The sequence below is a fragment of the Palaemon carinicauda genome, chromosome 12 (assembly GCF_036898095.1).
Source record: "Palaemon carinicauda isolate YSFRI2023 chromosome 12, ASM3689809v2, whole genome shotgun sequence".
NCBI classification, from domain to species: Eukaryota; Metazoa; Arthropoda; class Malacostraca; order Decapoda; family Palaemonidae; genus Palaemon; species Palaemon carinicauda.
The window spans coordinates 117,745,781-117,760,780 of record NC_090736.1 but is presented as its reverse complement, the minus strand read 5'-3'; positions in this window follow the sequence as shown (position 1 = coordinate 117,760,780).

The following is a 15,000-nucleotide window of genomic DNA, read 5'->3' as shown; positions in this document are numbered from 1 at the left end:
AATGATATATATTTTTTTAAATGTTTTTTTTTTTTAAATGTATTTTTAACAATGCAATATAGATAATTTCTTCAATTACATATTACTAGCCTACTAACAGCTTTTCGTACAAACACAATTTCCAGAGCATTTTACTCCTTTAGAGAATGAGGTAGCCACTTCAAACAGCTTTAAACTGAATTAAATAAGGAGTTTTGTCTGGACATGGCGAAACATTCTGTTTTAGCTTCCCACTGTTCAGTAACCTGCGCCAAACATGGATGTTCACGGCGATAAATATCATCACCGTTACACTTAATCCTATCAGTAGTATGGGGTGAAGAAATTCCTTATAAGTTGGTGACAGGTGGTCCATCTCGGTCAATTTCATCAACCGCCTGGCAACCTGTTTGTTGTACGGGAGAGGTAGTGATGGCATTGTAGACGTCCACGTGAAGTTCGCGAAGTAGGTTTGTTCTCTGATGATTGTCCTTAGCCCGGTCACCATGGAATTAGGGGAAGTCCCGATACAACCATCTGCTGCAACAAAGATGTGTGCAAATGACGTGGATCCATCCGGGCATGATACATTGAAGCCGTCCTTGTCGTATCGTATCCACGAACCATTGTTCAGTCTGCAATTGAACTCATTATTGTCAAAGGGATAAAGCTTATCCAGACAATTTTCACTTGTATGGGAGAGAGCACCGTCTAGCACTATACCTAACTCGCATGAATCCATTAAGTTTCTATGGAATTCAAATGAGTCAGCTGTACATATTTTTCTATCCATTGCGTCTGAACAGTAAGTTAATTGATTTAAGTCTTTAATGACCGTATATGTTTCCTTGTCTGGGGAAATCAATACCTGTCCTGTCAAACTGGATATTACTGGATTTGATTGATTCGTCATGAAAGTCGGTAATGGTGATATCCTTTAAGATTGCCAGGCATCAGAAGAATCAAAGGGAATTGTAATCCCAATCTTGCTATTTTCAACGCTTACTGTAATTAGGCTGTAATAAAATTCTATCCTACGTTCGCCTAACAAAGGAACATAGCCTAGTTTATCCCTTCCGTTCTCCAGAACTAACTTTAAGTAATTTATAGGCAACAAATGGGGCGACAGTACACCTTTAGTTGCTAACGTGATAGCTTCTACATAATCCTTGGATTTTTCAATGAAATGTGCAATTCTGTTATGTATGTGATCTATCTTTGAATCATGATACGTTAACGTTGCCAACAAATCCTGTACTTCCATAATCTGAATGATATTACTTGAATGTTTTTTTACTAAATCCATAATTTGATTGATTGAAGCTAACTGATTCCTTAGTTCTGACATAATCAATTCATCTTCATGAGTCAAGAACTCAATTTTCTTATTTTGATTACTAATCTTAAGACGATTGGAAATTCCTAAACCTAAACTTGCAATAGACCCAAAGATGTTTAATGCAGCATAAATAAACGGATTTCCTCTTTCTTTATGTTCGTGTCCTACAGTCCACATCAAAAGGTCACAAGCCAAAGATTCTGTCTCGTAAGTCTTATTTTGCAAGTCATCAGATAGCATCTTTACAACTTTTAATGTCGATCCAAGCGAACTCTCTGTAGTCAAATGAAAATGTCTTCTATGCAACTCATCCAATGAGACAAAAAACCTTGAAATGGCGGTTTTTAAGCTAGTGACATCATTCTCTGGAAGAAAAATTGCTTGCATATTCACTTCTACAACTACGTTGCTCGATGTAATATAAACGTCTTCTTGTCTTTCAACTATAGTGCCATATTTAAAATCTATACTTTTAGTTTTAGAGCTCACCCCACACGAGAAAAATGTCTGGGCGAACAATATCACTTCCAACAACAAAAAATTCATCTTGGAAACCTGTAACGAGAAAAACATATGTAATTACTCCTGTATTAAGAAGAAAAATTTTTCCCTCACTTCTTTCCCTCTCTTTTTTTTTTTTTTTTTAATTTTTTATGTGAGCCAATGGTACTATTCTCTCATCCGTGGGTTGGGATACGTTTTGAACTCTAAACCTATTGGCCGTTAATATTTCCAAAATGTTAAATGGGCCTTCACACTTAGGTGTTAGTTTATAATTGAGTCCTTTACACACATTGATCTGTATATACACGTTATCACCCACGGTATATGTTTTAGTTGGCTTCGCTATTTTATCTTGATTCCTTTTCATTATGATTTGTGATTTTTCTAAATTCTTTCGAAGGATATCATATCGACTTTTGCTTGCATTTATACATTCTTTTAAAGGATTTTATAGATTAGTTGTAGGCATTAATACATGGAAAGGCGTTCTAACTGGGGTACCATACAATGCTTCATGCGGTGACATTTTAATTGATATATGATATGGAAGATTCAGAGTACTCAGTGCTGCCGGTATTGCAATATCCCAGTTGGGGTCTGATCCCTCTAGTGTTACTCTTAATATATCTAAAACTTTTCTATTTGCTCTTTCCACTAGCCCATTCGACTCTGGGTGATATATCATGGTATTTATTTACTTTATGCTAAGGAATTCACACAATGAGGTAAGAAAGTGATTATTAAATTCACCACCCAAGTCTGAGATTATCATGTGTGGAATTCCATGTTAACAAATGTAACACTCGTAAAACTTCTTAGCGCATTCAATCGCAGTTTTAGTTTTAAGCGCTATTAGTTCTGTATATCGAGTTAAAGCATCTATAATTACTAAGAGGTGCTTATTTCCTCTGTCTGACTCGTAAAATCCTGTTAACAGATCTAAATGTATTCTTTCAAAGGGTTGATTGGGCACGGCATAAGCCCCTAGGCTGACAGGTGTTTTCGTACGCCCTTTGTTTTCCTGACATGTGCGACAATTAGCTATGTGTCTTTTTATATCTGTAAACATCGTATGCCAATAAAACAATGATTTGGCTTTCTGTGACATTAATGAGAACCCCGGGTGTCCATGTAATGGATTTGAATGCAACCAATTCAGCACAGTGGAAATAAGTGAGATTGGTACTACTACCTAGTCGTTAGTTACATGTGGTGTATTGTGGGTTTTCCTTGTCACAATCCTACACAGAATATTATCTTTGATTATATAATTTTGCTGCTTATACTTTATATATCCCTTTTCCTTATGATTGCCTTTCAAAGCTTTTATAATTGTTTCTATTTTCTGATCTTTTCTTTGCTCAGTCTGTAATAATTCAGCGCTCCAGCGTGAATCTCCTTGTTCAGATATTGTTTTAACAATAGGTATGGATGTTGATATATCTATTAATTCAGCTAAAGGCTCCGTACAAGATGACACGGGGTTGCGTGATAATGCATCCGCAATGATATTTGCTTTCCCAGGTAAATACCCGATTCTTGCGCCAAAATCTTGAGTGATCAAATGCCACAGAGTTCGTTTAGGGTTGTGGTTGAAGCCTTTAGAGAACTTTGTTATTGGTTTATGGTCAGTAAGAACCTTAACGGGATAACCGTAAATTATGAACTTAAAATGCACTAGTGAATTAACAATAGCTAGCCCTTCCTTGTCTATTACTGCATTCTTACTTTTGGAAGTTCTCAATTTTCGAGAATAGAAAGGTATCGGGAAAAATTGTTTATCATATTGTTGAAGCAATACCACTCCTACTCCTATGTCTGAGGCGTCTGTTGAAATGAAGAATTCCTCACCGAAGTCAGGAAATTTTAAGATAGGAAAACTACACAGTTCATCTTTCAAGGTATTAAACGCCTGTTGATGATGCTCAGACCATATGAAATCTATGCCCTTCTTGGTAAGATCAGATATAAGCGCAGCTATTATTGAATAGTTGCGTATAAAACGCCTGTAATATCCACTACAACACAGAAATAGCTGTATTCCCTTGACATTAGTAGGTATGGGAAAATTACGTATAGCCGACACCTTATCATGGACTACTTTAAGACCTTGGCTTGACACAATGAAACCCAAATATATTAATTCTGTTTTGGAAAATTCACACTTACTAATCTTTACCCTTAAGTTATGTTGTCTTAACCTCTGTAGTACTAGTTCTAACTTAGGTAGATGTTCTTCTAAGGTGTTGGAAAAGATTACAAGATCATCCATATAGGCATGCAATATATCCCCTAACAAGTCTCCAAACACTATGTTAATCATTCTCGTAAATGTTATAGGAGCACAACGTAAACCAAAAGGCATCCGAAAAAATTCATAATGTCCCCTGGCTGTGCTGAAGGCTGTGTATGGGATACTATCTTCTGCTACTGATATCTGCTGAAAGCCTTTAAGTAAGTCCAAACTGGTAAAATATTTATTCTGACCTAACAAAGACAAAATATCGTCAGTACATGGCACTGGGAATCAATCAGGGATCGTCTCCTCGTTTAGACGACGGAAGTCGACGCAGATACGCCATGTTCGATCTTTTTTCGGTACAACTATTAAAGGAAAATTATAAGGGCTGTTTGATTTCCTAATCACTCCTTCTTCTACCATTTTACTTACTTCCTCATTTATTTCATTCTGGAATTTCCTAGGGAGTCTGTAGGAGGGTACATAGATAATTTTCTGCTTGTCTTTTAACCTTATTCGATGCTCGATCACATCTGTTTTTCCTAAGGATCCATCCGTAGTGGAAAAAACATCATGATATTTAGTTAAAGGTCCAAAAGTTTTCTGCTGAATTTCCTCATCTTGAATGTCTTTATTGATTTTATTTTTAATAGATTGCAAAAGGGATTCATCCGCAACTGATTGAGAGTGATTGATTTCAGCAACGGTAAGAATACGATGTTTATAAACTTCTACATCCAAGATATGTTGATTTTTGTGAATTACTAAAGTGTTATTTAAATGATTACAGACTTCAATATTACATTGTTGATGTGAGCCTACTGTATAATTAGCTTATGTGACAGACAATCCGTTAGTTTTCAAAGTGTCGGAAAGGATTAATATTTCAGATACCGGTAATGTTTTCTTTATTTGCACTATTAAATTTGAAGGTACATTTGGCTCAATAGATTGCGTGCAAGATGATATTAAGGGTGAACGACAATTCTGCTGGGTCGCGTATATTATTTCTTTATTTGTGAGACAAGTTATTGGTTCTTCAACATACGTTACGGTTACATTTGTCGTCTCCTTTTTATCCAAAACGGATTTTAAGGTATTAGAAGACTAATAGAATTTCCTTTTGATATACACGCCGTGCTTGGCAGGGGCTAAGGTAATGTTTTGATTTCCCATAGATGGGTATCCTATAATTACAGCTGGATACATATCAATGGTTTGTACAACAACAAATGTATCGGCAAACGTGCGTTTACCGACTTTGAATTGAACATGAGTTATGCCTATGACATTTAATTCATTATTTCCTATACCCGCGAGTCTAACTATGGATTTTTCAATCGGAAAGTTCGAAAACAACAAATGATGTGTCTTCAAATCCATGATATTACGTGGACTACCACAGTCAAAAAATAACGTAAAGGATTTGTGTTCTAAATTTACAGCATATAAGGTTGGTCGTAACTCATTTTGGCTTATTATTGTATGAATTCGTTGCAAATCTACGGGAGCATGCACTGTTTTACTTAATTCGGCCGTTTGTTTCATGGGAAAATCTATTGCCTCACAATCATCTGATAAAACATTAAATTGATCATTCAATAATATTGATGTTGACATGAATGACCTTGACCCAACATCACTCTCTTCCCCACTGGAGTTAACGATGTGGAATTTGCTTGGCTCTGCACATTCTGAAAATTAGTAAGACGACCAAGGCTCAGCGATATTCGAAGAAGTGTTTGTTTGCTTCGGACTCTGAACTGTATTGATATTCGGTTGTTTCTTCTTATTGTTAAAATGAGGATTTTTCTTTTCATTTCCATATGGAACTGACTGTGGAATTGACTGTGTATTTCTGGGATTCTGTTGTGTCTTACGCGAGTAACACTGATTGTATGAATGTGTCGAACTATTATGTATCGAGCAGAATTTCGTTCTGCAGTCCGCGTTCAAGTGACCTTGACGTTTGCAATTATAACATTTCATTCCCGCTACTTGACTATTATTAACTACGTTCACTGTTTGTGGCTTTGTTTCATTCTTTGCAAAAACTTCAGTTAACACGGGATCAAGATCCGGACACTTAGCTACGTGTTTTTTTATCTGTTTATATACATCCAATTCCGTACTTGCAGGCGTTAACTTTTTATCAAAACACCTCACTAAAGCTTCAGGCAACATAAGTGTCATGCAAGTTGAATACATTAATAGTAAAAAATCTTTCACGGAGATGTTATCTCTAGTAACCCAACTGGAATTACCTAAAATATTCTGATATTCATTAAGCCTATCAGCTATGAGAGCTGCTCTCTCAATAACATTAAGCCAATTCATAGTGGCTTGATTAAGAGTTTTTCTTAACGTTAATACTACATCCAAGGCTTCTTCACCCCCATAGACCACACTTAACCTAACTTTGAAATCATCCCAGGTAACTGCTTCTTGAAATGAAACACCTCTTAAATGCGCACTCGCATCCCCCTTAGAAAAATCTATAAAACTTTTAGCTTCTTGTAATTGTACAAAAGGGTCTACGATTTGTTTGGCATTTAAATGAGCATCGACGGATGAAATCCATGACTCCACATTTTGAGGCAAGAACCCATTGACTCGACCCTGAAAAGGAAGGATTGCAGACCTGGCATTTACAAGCGTCATAATTTGGAGAGGATTAGTCTGTCCTACGCCACTAGGTCCAGGGGTGGGGCTCAAAGGGCGCTTCATGACTGCTGTATTTCTTTTCCCATCTCTTCAACCCCTTGCAATTCTATCAAAATATCTATATGAATACAGACGTCCACTGCATAAACGCATAAGTACCCACTGACAAAGATTATAATAAAATTCCCCAAAACAATGTTACTAATCCCAAGACATTTCCCAAGAATTTCTGAAAGAAAACCGAACACAAAGATATTTCCTGTAAATTTCTGAAAGAAAAAGGAATTAGCACAAAGAGAGAAAAAACTCTAGATGAGAATTCGGAGTTGAACACAGTTTCCTTTAATGAAAGGAAAATAAAAGATTAGCAAACCACTCACCCCAGTAATAATCGACTAACGACTCGTGATAACTACACTTCACTGCCCAAACTGAAATGAATTTGAAAAATTCTACTTAGCTTATATATGATTCTGTGTGATGTCGTCACATCCTCTCTCTCTCTTGAAGTTTGTTAGCGATGTATCGTTCGGGTTTCCGTTGAATGTAGTGCTTCCTGGATATGTTTTGTATGCGTTGAACGTCAGTCCTTGGGTTTCCTAGGATGTTGATTGAAGATCCAGTTCATCAGTTTGTATATATAACATTCATCAAATGTTTTAGATTTCGATGGACTATGTTACTTAGTCAAAATTGTAGATTCATTAATGTTGATTTCTTGAAGATCTTTCTCTGGTTTTTACAGCTTTATTTTTGATTTCTTGAAGATCTGCCTCTAATTCATAGAGTATTATTATTAATTACTTGAAGATCTTTCTCTGATTTTTAGAGTTTAACCGCTGCCACCATTTATAAGTGTGCTACTGTTATAAGCACACATTGAGTATGTGTTGTTTGAGATGTTAAGTCTTGAAAATAAAGTTCCTCTTAGTAACTTTAAAAGTGGTTTATTCTCTAAAAACAACAGTGTTAAACATCTCCATCACAGGAGTGGAGCTGGTTTGGTCGGATGACCAATTCAGGTGAAGTATAGATATGAACTGCCTAAATTATCGATATCACAGATATCGTATGCTTAGTTGTCTCAGCATTTGAACACAATATGGAAACTTTACATTCTTTCTTGGAAGACACCTGCATCCGGTGACGACACAATCTTTCACACACTATTCATTTGTGTTGACGTTTCATAAAAATGTTACATTGCCGAGGGATGCAAAGTACATACTGTTATGATTTTATATGACTACAGCAAATCTCACGCTAGCATCTTCATCCACAATGACATATTACGTCATGTGTTTTAAACATGTAATAATTAACCATTTAATTTATTACATATATATATATATATATATATATATATATATATATATATATATATATATATATATATATATATATATATATATATATATATATATATATATATATATATATATATATATATGTGTGTGTGTGTGTGTGTGTGTGTGTGTGTATAAAACTCTATCTCTCTCTCTCTCTCTCTCTCTCTCTCTCTCTCTCTCTCTCTCTCTCTCTGTCTATATATATATATATATATATATATATATATATATATATATATATATATATATATATATATATATATATATATATTATTATTATTATTATTATTATTATTATTATAATTATCGCTCCGAGTGAAAAATAGAAACAACTAAATATGAAATAAACCGTATATAAGAAGTAATAGAATGTAATGTAAAGTATTTAACTACCGATAATAACGTAAAATATATGTCTTATATGAAATATGAAAAGAGACCTATGTCAACCTGTTCATAAGAACACCATCTGCAATAAATGTTAATTTCTGAAATTCCACCAAATTCAACTGTCTGATGATGAATATAATTTTAAAATATGATTAAGGCTGAATTAAAAATAGTAGTTTTAATAGTATTGAGACTTGTGATGGTTGATGATACATACCTAGTGCCAAATACAGGATGGTATAGTCTCAGAAGACCTGAATACAAATAATGCTCTGAATTATTATTATTTTTTTTTTTTTTTCAAATGAAAAAGGGGAAGGACTTCTAGAGATTAATGTCTCCGTTAGGAATAAGGAATCTAATGTACCGTAAGTTTTTGTCGCAAAAAATAGAGGAGAGTTAGTAGTTAAAGATAAAAAAGGGGAATAATACTAAATACGTCATAGGCAGTAATATGTTTGAACATTACCTCCGAATTGCTGTCGCAATACGTAATTTGTATTCAGAAATTCAGGAAAAAAATATAAATTGTATTATTTTTGCATACAGAATGTTAATGAAAAATCCCGATTAAAATTGGAAATAATTTGTACATAGTGAAAATTATATGGATGTCGAGGGGGAACTCTCCTGGATCTACTTACAACTATAAGTTGAATATTGCTTGAGTTTAATTTCATTTCCCATTATTTGCAATACGATCTAATTTAAGCTAGACCTCTACCAAAGGATTCAGCAGCAATAGGTCTGCTTATAAGAGATGAAATTGTTGTAAAGATACTGGCATTATCTACTTACTGAACCAGAAAATTTGCAACCAAGAACCTAAAATTTATATACATATACATACATGCATACATACATACATATATATATATATATATATATATATATATATATATATATATATATATATATATATATATATATATATACATATATATATATATACATATATATATATATATATATATATATATATATATATATATATATATATATATATATATATATATATATATATATATATATATATATATATGTATATATATATATATATATGTATATATATATATATATATATATATATATATATATATATATATATATATATATATATATATATATATATATATATATATATATATATATATATATATATATATAAATTATAAATATACAGTATGTATGTATATATATATATATATATATATATATATATATATATATATATATATATATATATATATATATATATATATATATATATATATATATATATATACATATACATGTCATACCTCAAGCTAATGTTTTCCACACGTTTTATTATTTGTGGCATTTGTTTTCAACAAAAAAATAGTGAGACATGTAACCTATAGAAAATATACGTAGTTTTACAAATGATAGATTAAAATGTTTCATAAAAAAAATAGAAGTGAATAAAAAAAATACTATTATAGTTCATTAAATGTATTCTTTATAAATGTTAATTGATTTATTTCATAACCAGATTTCAAATGTTAATTATTATATGAACACTAACATGAAGTTAACTGTAATACAATGAGTTATATAGTAAACAATATAGAACAATATATATTGGGGTATCAAAGAAACCTAATCGAATCATAAAATCGTCTTAACAAGGTTACTTTTAGTATTAGGTCCTATTATGCTTTACCAGTTGATATTTAAAGTCGCTGGAGACAGTATTGAATACTATAGCCGTTGTGGTGGTATTGTGACGGCGCCGAGTAAGGCTGTGAACTCAAAGGCAGGTTGGAAACAACTGAGTTATATTATTGTAGAACATTCTCCTTATATACAAAACCTCAAGGCAACAGGACATAACAAGTTCACAAGACAGACAATATTACAGAGGGAAAGCCAGACATGAATTTTCATGTTCGTTTTAGTACGAGGGAAGAGCGAAGATACAAGCATAATATATACAAAAGGAACTATGTACAATTGTGTGAAACACGGTTGGTACATGGCTCCCCCCTAAAAATTACATACTGTACATGTTAAATAGGGCGCCCTGATCTAGAGAGGCGAACTGTAGGCGGGTCATCTGGCAGAAGCTAAGCAGGCTTTAGACGATCAATGGAGACCCAGTCTTCTTTGCCCCGAATGTTTAGGAACAATGCTTTCGGACTGCGAAGATACAAGCATAATATATACAAAAGGAACTATGTACAATTGTGTGAAACACGGTTGGTACATGGCTCCCCCCTAAAAATTACATACTGTACATGTTAAATAGGGCGCCCTGATCTAGAGAGGCGAACTGTAGGCGGGTCATCTGGCAGAAGCTAAGCAGGCTTTAGACGATCAATGGAGACCCAGTCTTCTTTGCCCCGAATGTTTAGGAACAATGCTTTCGGACTGCGTCGGATCACAAGGAAAGTGCCCGTGTAAGGGGGCATTAGTGGTCGCTTGCTGGGTAGGGAGCCTACAACGTTGACGTAAATGTGTGCGAAACGACGCTGAGGTTGAGGAAAGGTGCCCACTCCTGAATCCGTGTGTCGATGTACTTTGGAAGTTTGGCAAGAAGTACAGGTGCGGACCCAATCCTTAGCATCCTTAGAAATGTCGTGCCAAAAGAACTTTGCCTTCAGCAGCTGTGCAGTAGAACGGCACGAGGGATGTGAAAGGCCATGGATGAAATTAAACACCTGTCGGCGCATAGGAGCAGGAATCCAAGGTCGCGGTCTACCAGTACTGACGTCACAGAGGAGGGTGGTGTTGGAGTCTTCGAGGGAAAAATCTTCCCAACGGAGGGACGTGCAGGATGTCCTACAAGCTTGATACTCTGGACCCTGTCGTTGGGCTTCAGCCAGGGCGTTGTAATCCAAATCCAGTTGAACGGCAGCCAATGTGTTTCTTGACAGGGCATTGGCCATTGGATTCATTTTCCAAGGGATGTATTGGAGGGTGCAATTGTATTCAGCCACGGCGGAGAGATGTCGGCGTTAACGGGCGGACCAGGCGTCAGACTGTCGAGTGAAGGCGTGCAACAGAGGCATGTGGTCTGTGGGAATGACGAAGGGCGTACCTTCTAAGAATGGCGAAAGTGACGTACAGCCAAGTGCACCGCCAGCAATTCTCGATCGAAGGTAGAATAACCCGATTCTGCCTTGGACAGTTTTCTGCTGAAGAAGGCCAATGGGCGGGGCGAGCCTTTGACCACCTGCTCGAGTACTGCACCAATAGCGACGACGCTGGCATCGGTGGAGAGAAGAAGAAGGGCGTGTGGGATAGGAAAAGTGAGAGCCACAGCAGTTGATAGGGCCTTCTTTGCATTGCAGAAGGCTGCTTCTTGAAGGGGACCCCACTTCAGGTCCTTTGGCTTGCCCTTGAGGGAGGCGTAGAGGGGAGCAAGAGTGGCGGCAATGGCTGGCAGAGAACGGTGATAATATTTGATCATGCCCAAGAACTCCGGCAGAGCTTTGACGGTCGAGGGCGCGGGGAAATTCTGAACGGCTGCTACCTTCTCAGGGAGGGGATAGACTCCTTCAGGAGTGATACGGTGCCCTAAGAACGACACTTCATTGGCGCCAAAGGTACACTTGTCGTACCGGACTACAAGGCCGTTTTGTTGTAGGCGGTCGAGCACGATGCGCAGGTGACGGAGGTGTTCCTCTTTTGAGGAGGAGAACACAAGTATGTCGTCCACATAACATAAACAGAAAGGGAGGTCCCCTAAGATGCCATCCATGAGACGTTGAAACGTTGCCCCAGCATTACGAAGGCCAAAACAGGAGTAATTGAAGGTGTATGTGCCAAACGGAGTGGTGATGGCAGTCTTGGGGATGTCTTCTGGGTTCATAGGCACCTGATAATACCCCTTCAGGAGGTCAAGCGTAGAGAAAACCTTCGCTTTGGGCAGGTAGGAGGTTACATCGGCAATGTTTGGGAGGGGGTAGTGATCCGGTTCTGTTTGCATGTTCAGGCGCCTGTAGTCCCCGCACGGACGGAGGGAGCCGTCTTTCTTCAGAACGATGTGTAAGGGTGACGACCATGGGCTGGAGGCTTTTTGGCAAAGGCCCATTTTCTCCATTTCGGCGAACGTCTGTTTGGCAGCTGCCAATCGTTCCGGTGCCAGACGTCTGAATTTTGCGAAGACTGTGGGTCCCGTCGTCTTGATATGGTGATAAATACCGTGCTTGGCAGGAACCGTGGGCGTTTGGCGAAGTTCTGGACGGAAAACTTCCGGGTACGACGTGAGGAGGTGGGCGTAGGCATCCGTGGGTGAGCTGATTTGGAGAGCGAGGTTAGAGGGGGCGGGTTGAAGAGGTGTCGACATGTACGAGTCTGCGTTGACCAATCGTCGTTGGGCGACATCGACCAGAAGGTGGAAATGAGAGAGGAAATCCGCACCGAGGATTGGCATTGTAACGTCAGCAACGAGAAACTTCCAATTGAATTTACTGTTTCCGAACGATAATGTGAGGTTTTCGTAACCGTAGGTGGGTATCGCAGATCTGTTGGCAGCTACCAAGCGGACGTCGGCAGATGTAGACAGACTACGTCGTGCCTTGAAGAGTTTCCTTGGCAAAAGAGAAAGACAAGCACCCGTGTCTACCAAAAATCGCACGCCCGTTCCTGCATCCTGTAAAAAGAAAAGATTAGAAACATGGGAGGCCACCAACACAAGCGATGGCCTACTTACACGTTTTTTGGCAACTGACAATCTTTGGCACATTTCTTCGCGGTTGCCTCAAATCAGAATTGGTAGTAGCAAAACTGCGGCGGATGGGAGGTAATAAGTGGCTGTAGAAGTCGTTCGTTGGGGCACGAGCGATTGGTGGGTGGTGGGCGGCTTTGTCACCGCTTCGGCACGACACGGGGTAGGCGTGTATGTCCTACAGCATTCATGTCAGCTTCGGTTGACATTGAATAGGCATCCTCGTCGTCAGGGGTGGAGGCTTTGATGGAGGTCTTGAAGTGGCTGTCCAAAATGGCGTCAGCTTTGGTCATCAAGTCCTTTATGGGTAAACTATCGACATCGGGTATGGCAGCGCATACAGGTTCAGGTAAACGGCGTATCCAAAGGGCACGGAGTAGGTTCACATCACGAGGAGAGCCGTCTGCGGGAGGTTGAAGGCGAGCGATACTGGTCATTTACCTGAGGGCAAGCGAAGCCCCTTGGTCACCCAACGGCTGTTGCGAGAGATGAAAAAGCTTTGCTATACGGGCGGCTGGGGACGGTGAGTACTGCTGCAGAAGGTATGTTTTGAGGGCGTCATACGCTATTGGGGTGTCTCCTTGTTCACAAAGCCAGTCGGATATTTCTGGAAAGGTATCCTCGGGTATCGCCGCGAGAACATAATCCGCTTTGGTGGTTGAGCGAGTCACGGCCATGATACAAAAGTGGACTTCAGCGCGTTGAAACCAAGCAAACGCTTCTTTGCTGGGGAATGGTGAAAGTTTCAATGGGGCGGCCGCGGCGCCAACTGCTGTAGTAGAGTCCGTCTCCTTCATAGTACCAACGATGGAGGGGCGAGGGAGGTGCGGGTGGAAGGCAGTGGGAGCGAGTCGACTTCCGGGGTCACCAATGTGACGGCGCCGAGTAAGGCTGTGAACTCAAAGGCAGGTTGGAAATGACTGAGTTATATTATTGTAGAACATTCTCCTTATATACAAAACCTCAAGGCAACAGGACATAACAAGTTCACAAGACAGACAATATTACAGAGGAAAAACCAGACATGAATTTTCATTTTCGTTTTAGTGCGAGGGAAGAGCGAAGATACAAGCTTAATATATACAAAAGAATTATGTACAATTGTGTGAAACACGGTTGGTACAGTATAATGCCTGTTTATGTAAGCGACAGAGAATCAGCGGTAAGATATTACCATTCAACGCTTGGGGTGAGTAAGAGTCCATGAAAGCAATTTCAGTTTCAAACAGTGACGAAGCGCTGAGATCATGATGATAATGATGACATCCAAAAAAGAGATAAAACAATCTACTTTTAATATCAAAGGGCTATTGAAGTAATGAGTTAGGAACATAGTTCTATAAATGTAGACGTAATATCATAAAAAAAATAATGTATGATTGAAACCAGCACTCGAGAGAGAGAGAGAGAGAGAGAGAGAGAGAGAGAGAGAGAGAGAGAGAGAGAATATTTTTATGCTTTACAGTGGCATATTGGCAATCTCAAGCTGAAGGCTTCACCAAGTTTCTGGAATTGGTCCTAACTTTGACATCCGTTTATCTACATTAGTTCTTCGCGACGTGAAATCATTTGTAATTTCGCCGCAAAAGTTTTGATAGTGCCTTTGTTTTTGTTTTAGTTATTAATGTCCGTTAAGGATTTGTGATATCCAGCTGTGGTTTTCGTTGTGAGTGATTAGCGTTTTAACAAATCTCAAGAATATCTTAGATATAACTGATATAACTTTAACTGAAAATTATCCAAATCTCAATCTCTCAAAGACATTGAAGTTCTATAACAAAGACAAACAAAACAAGAGTTACTTTTAAGACAATTCGCGGATATTCATGAAAGAAAGCGAAGT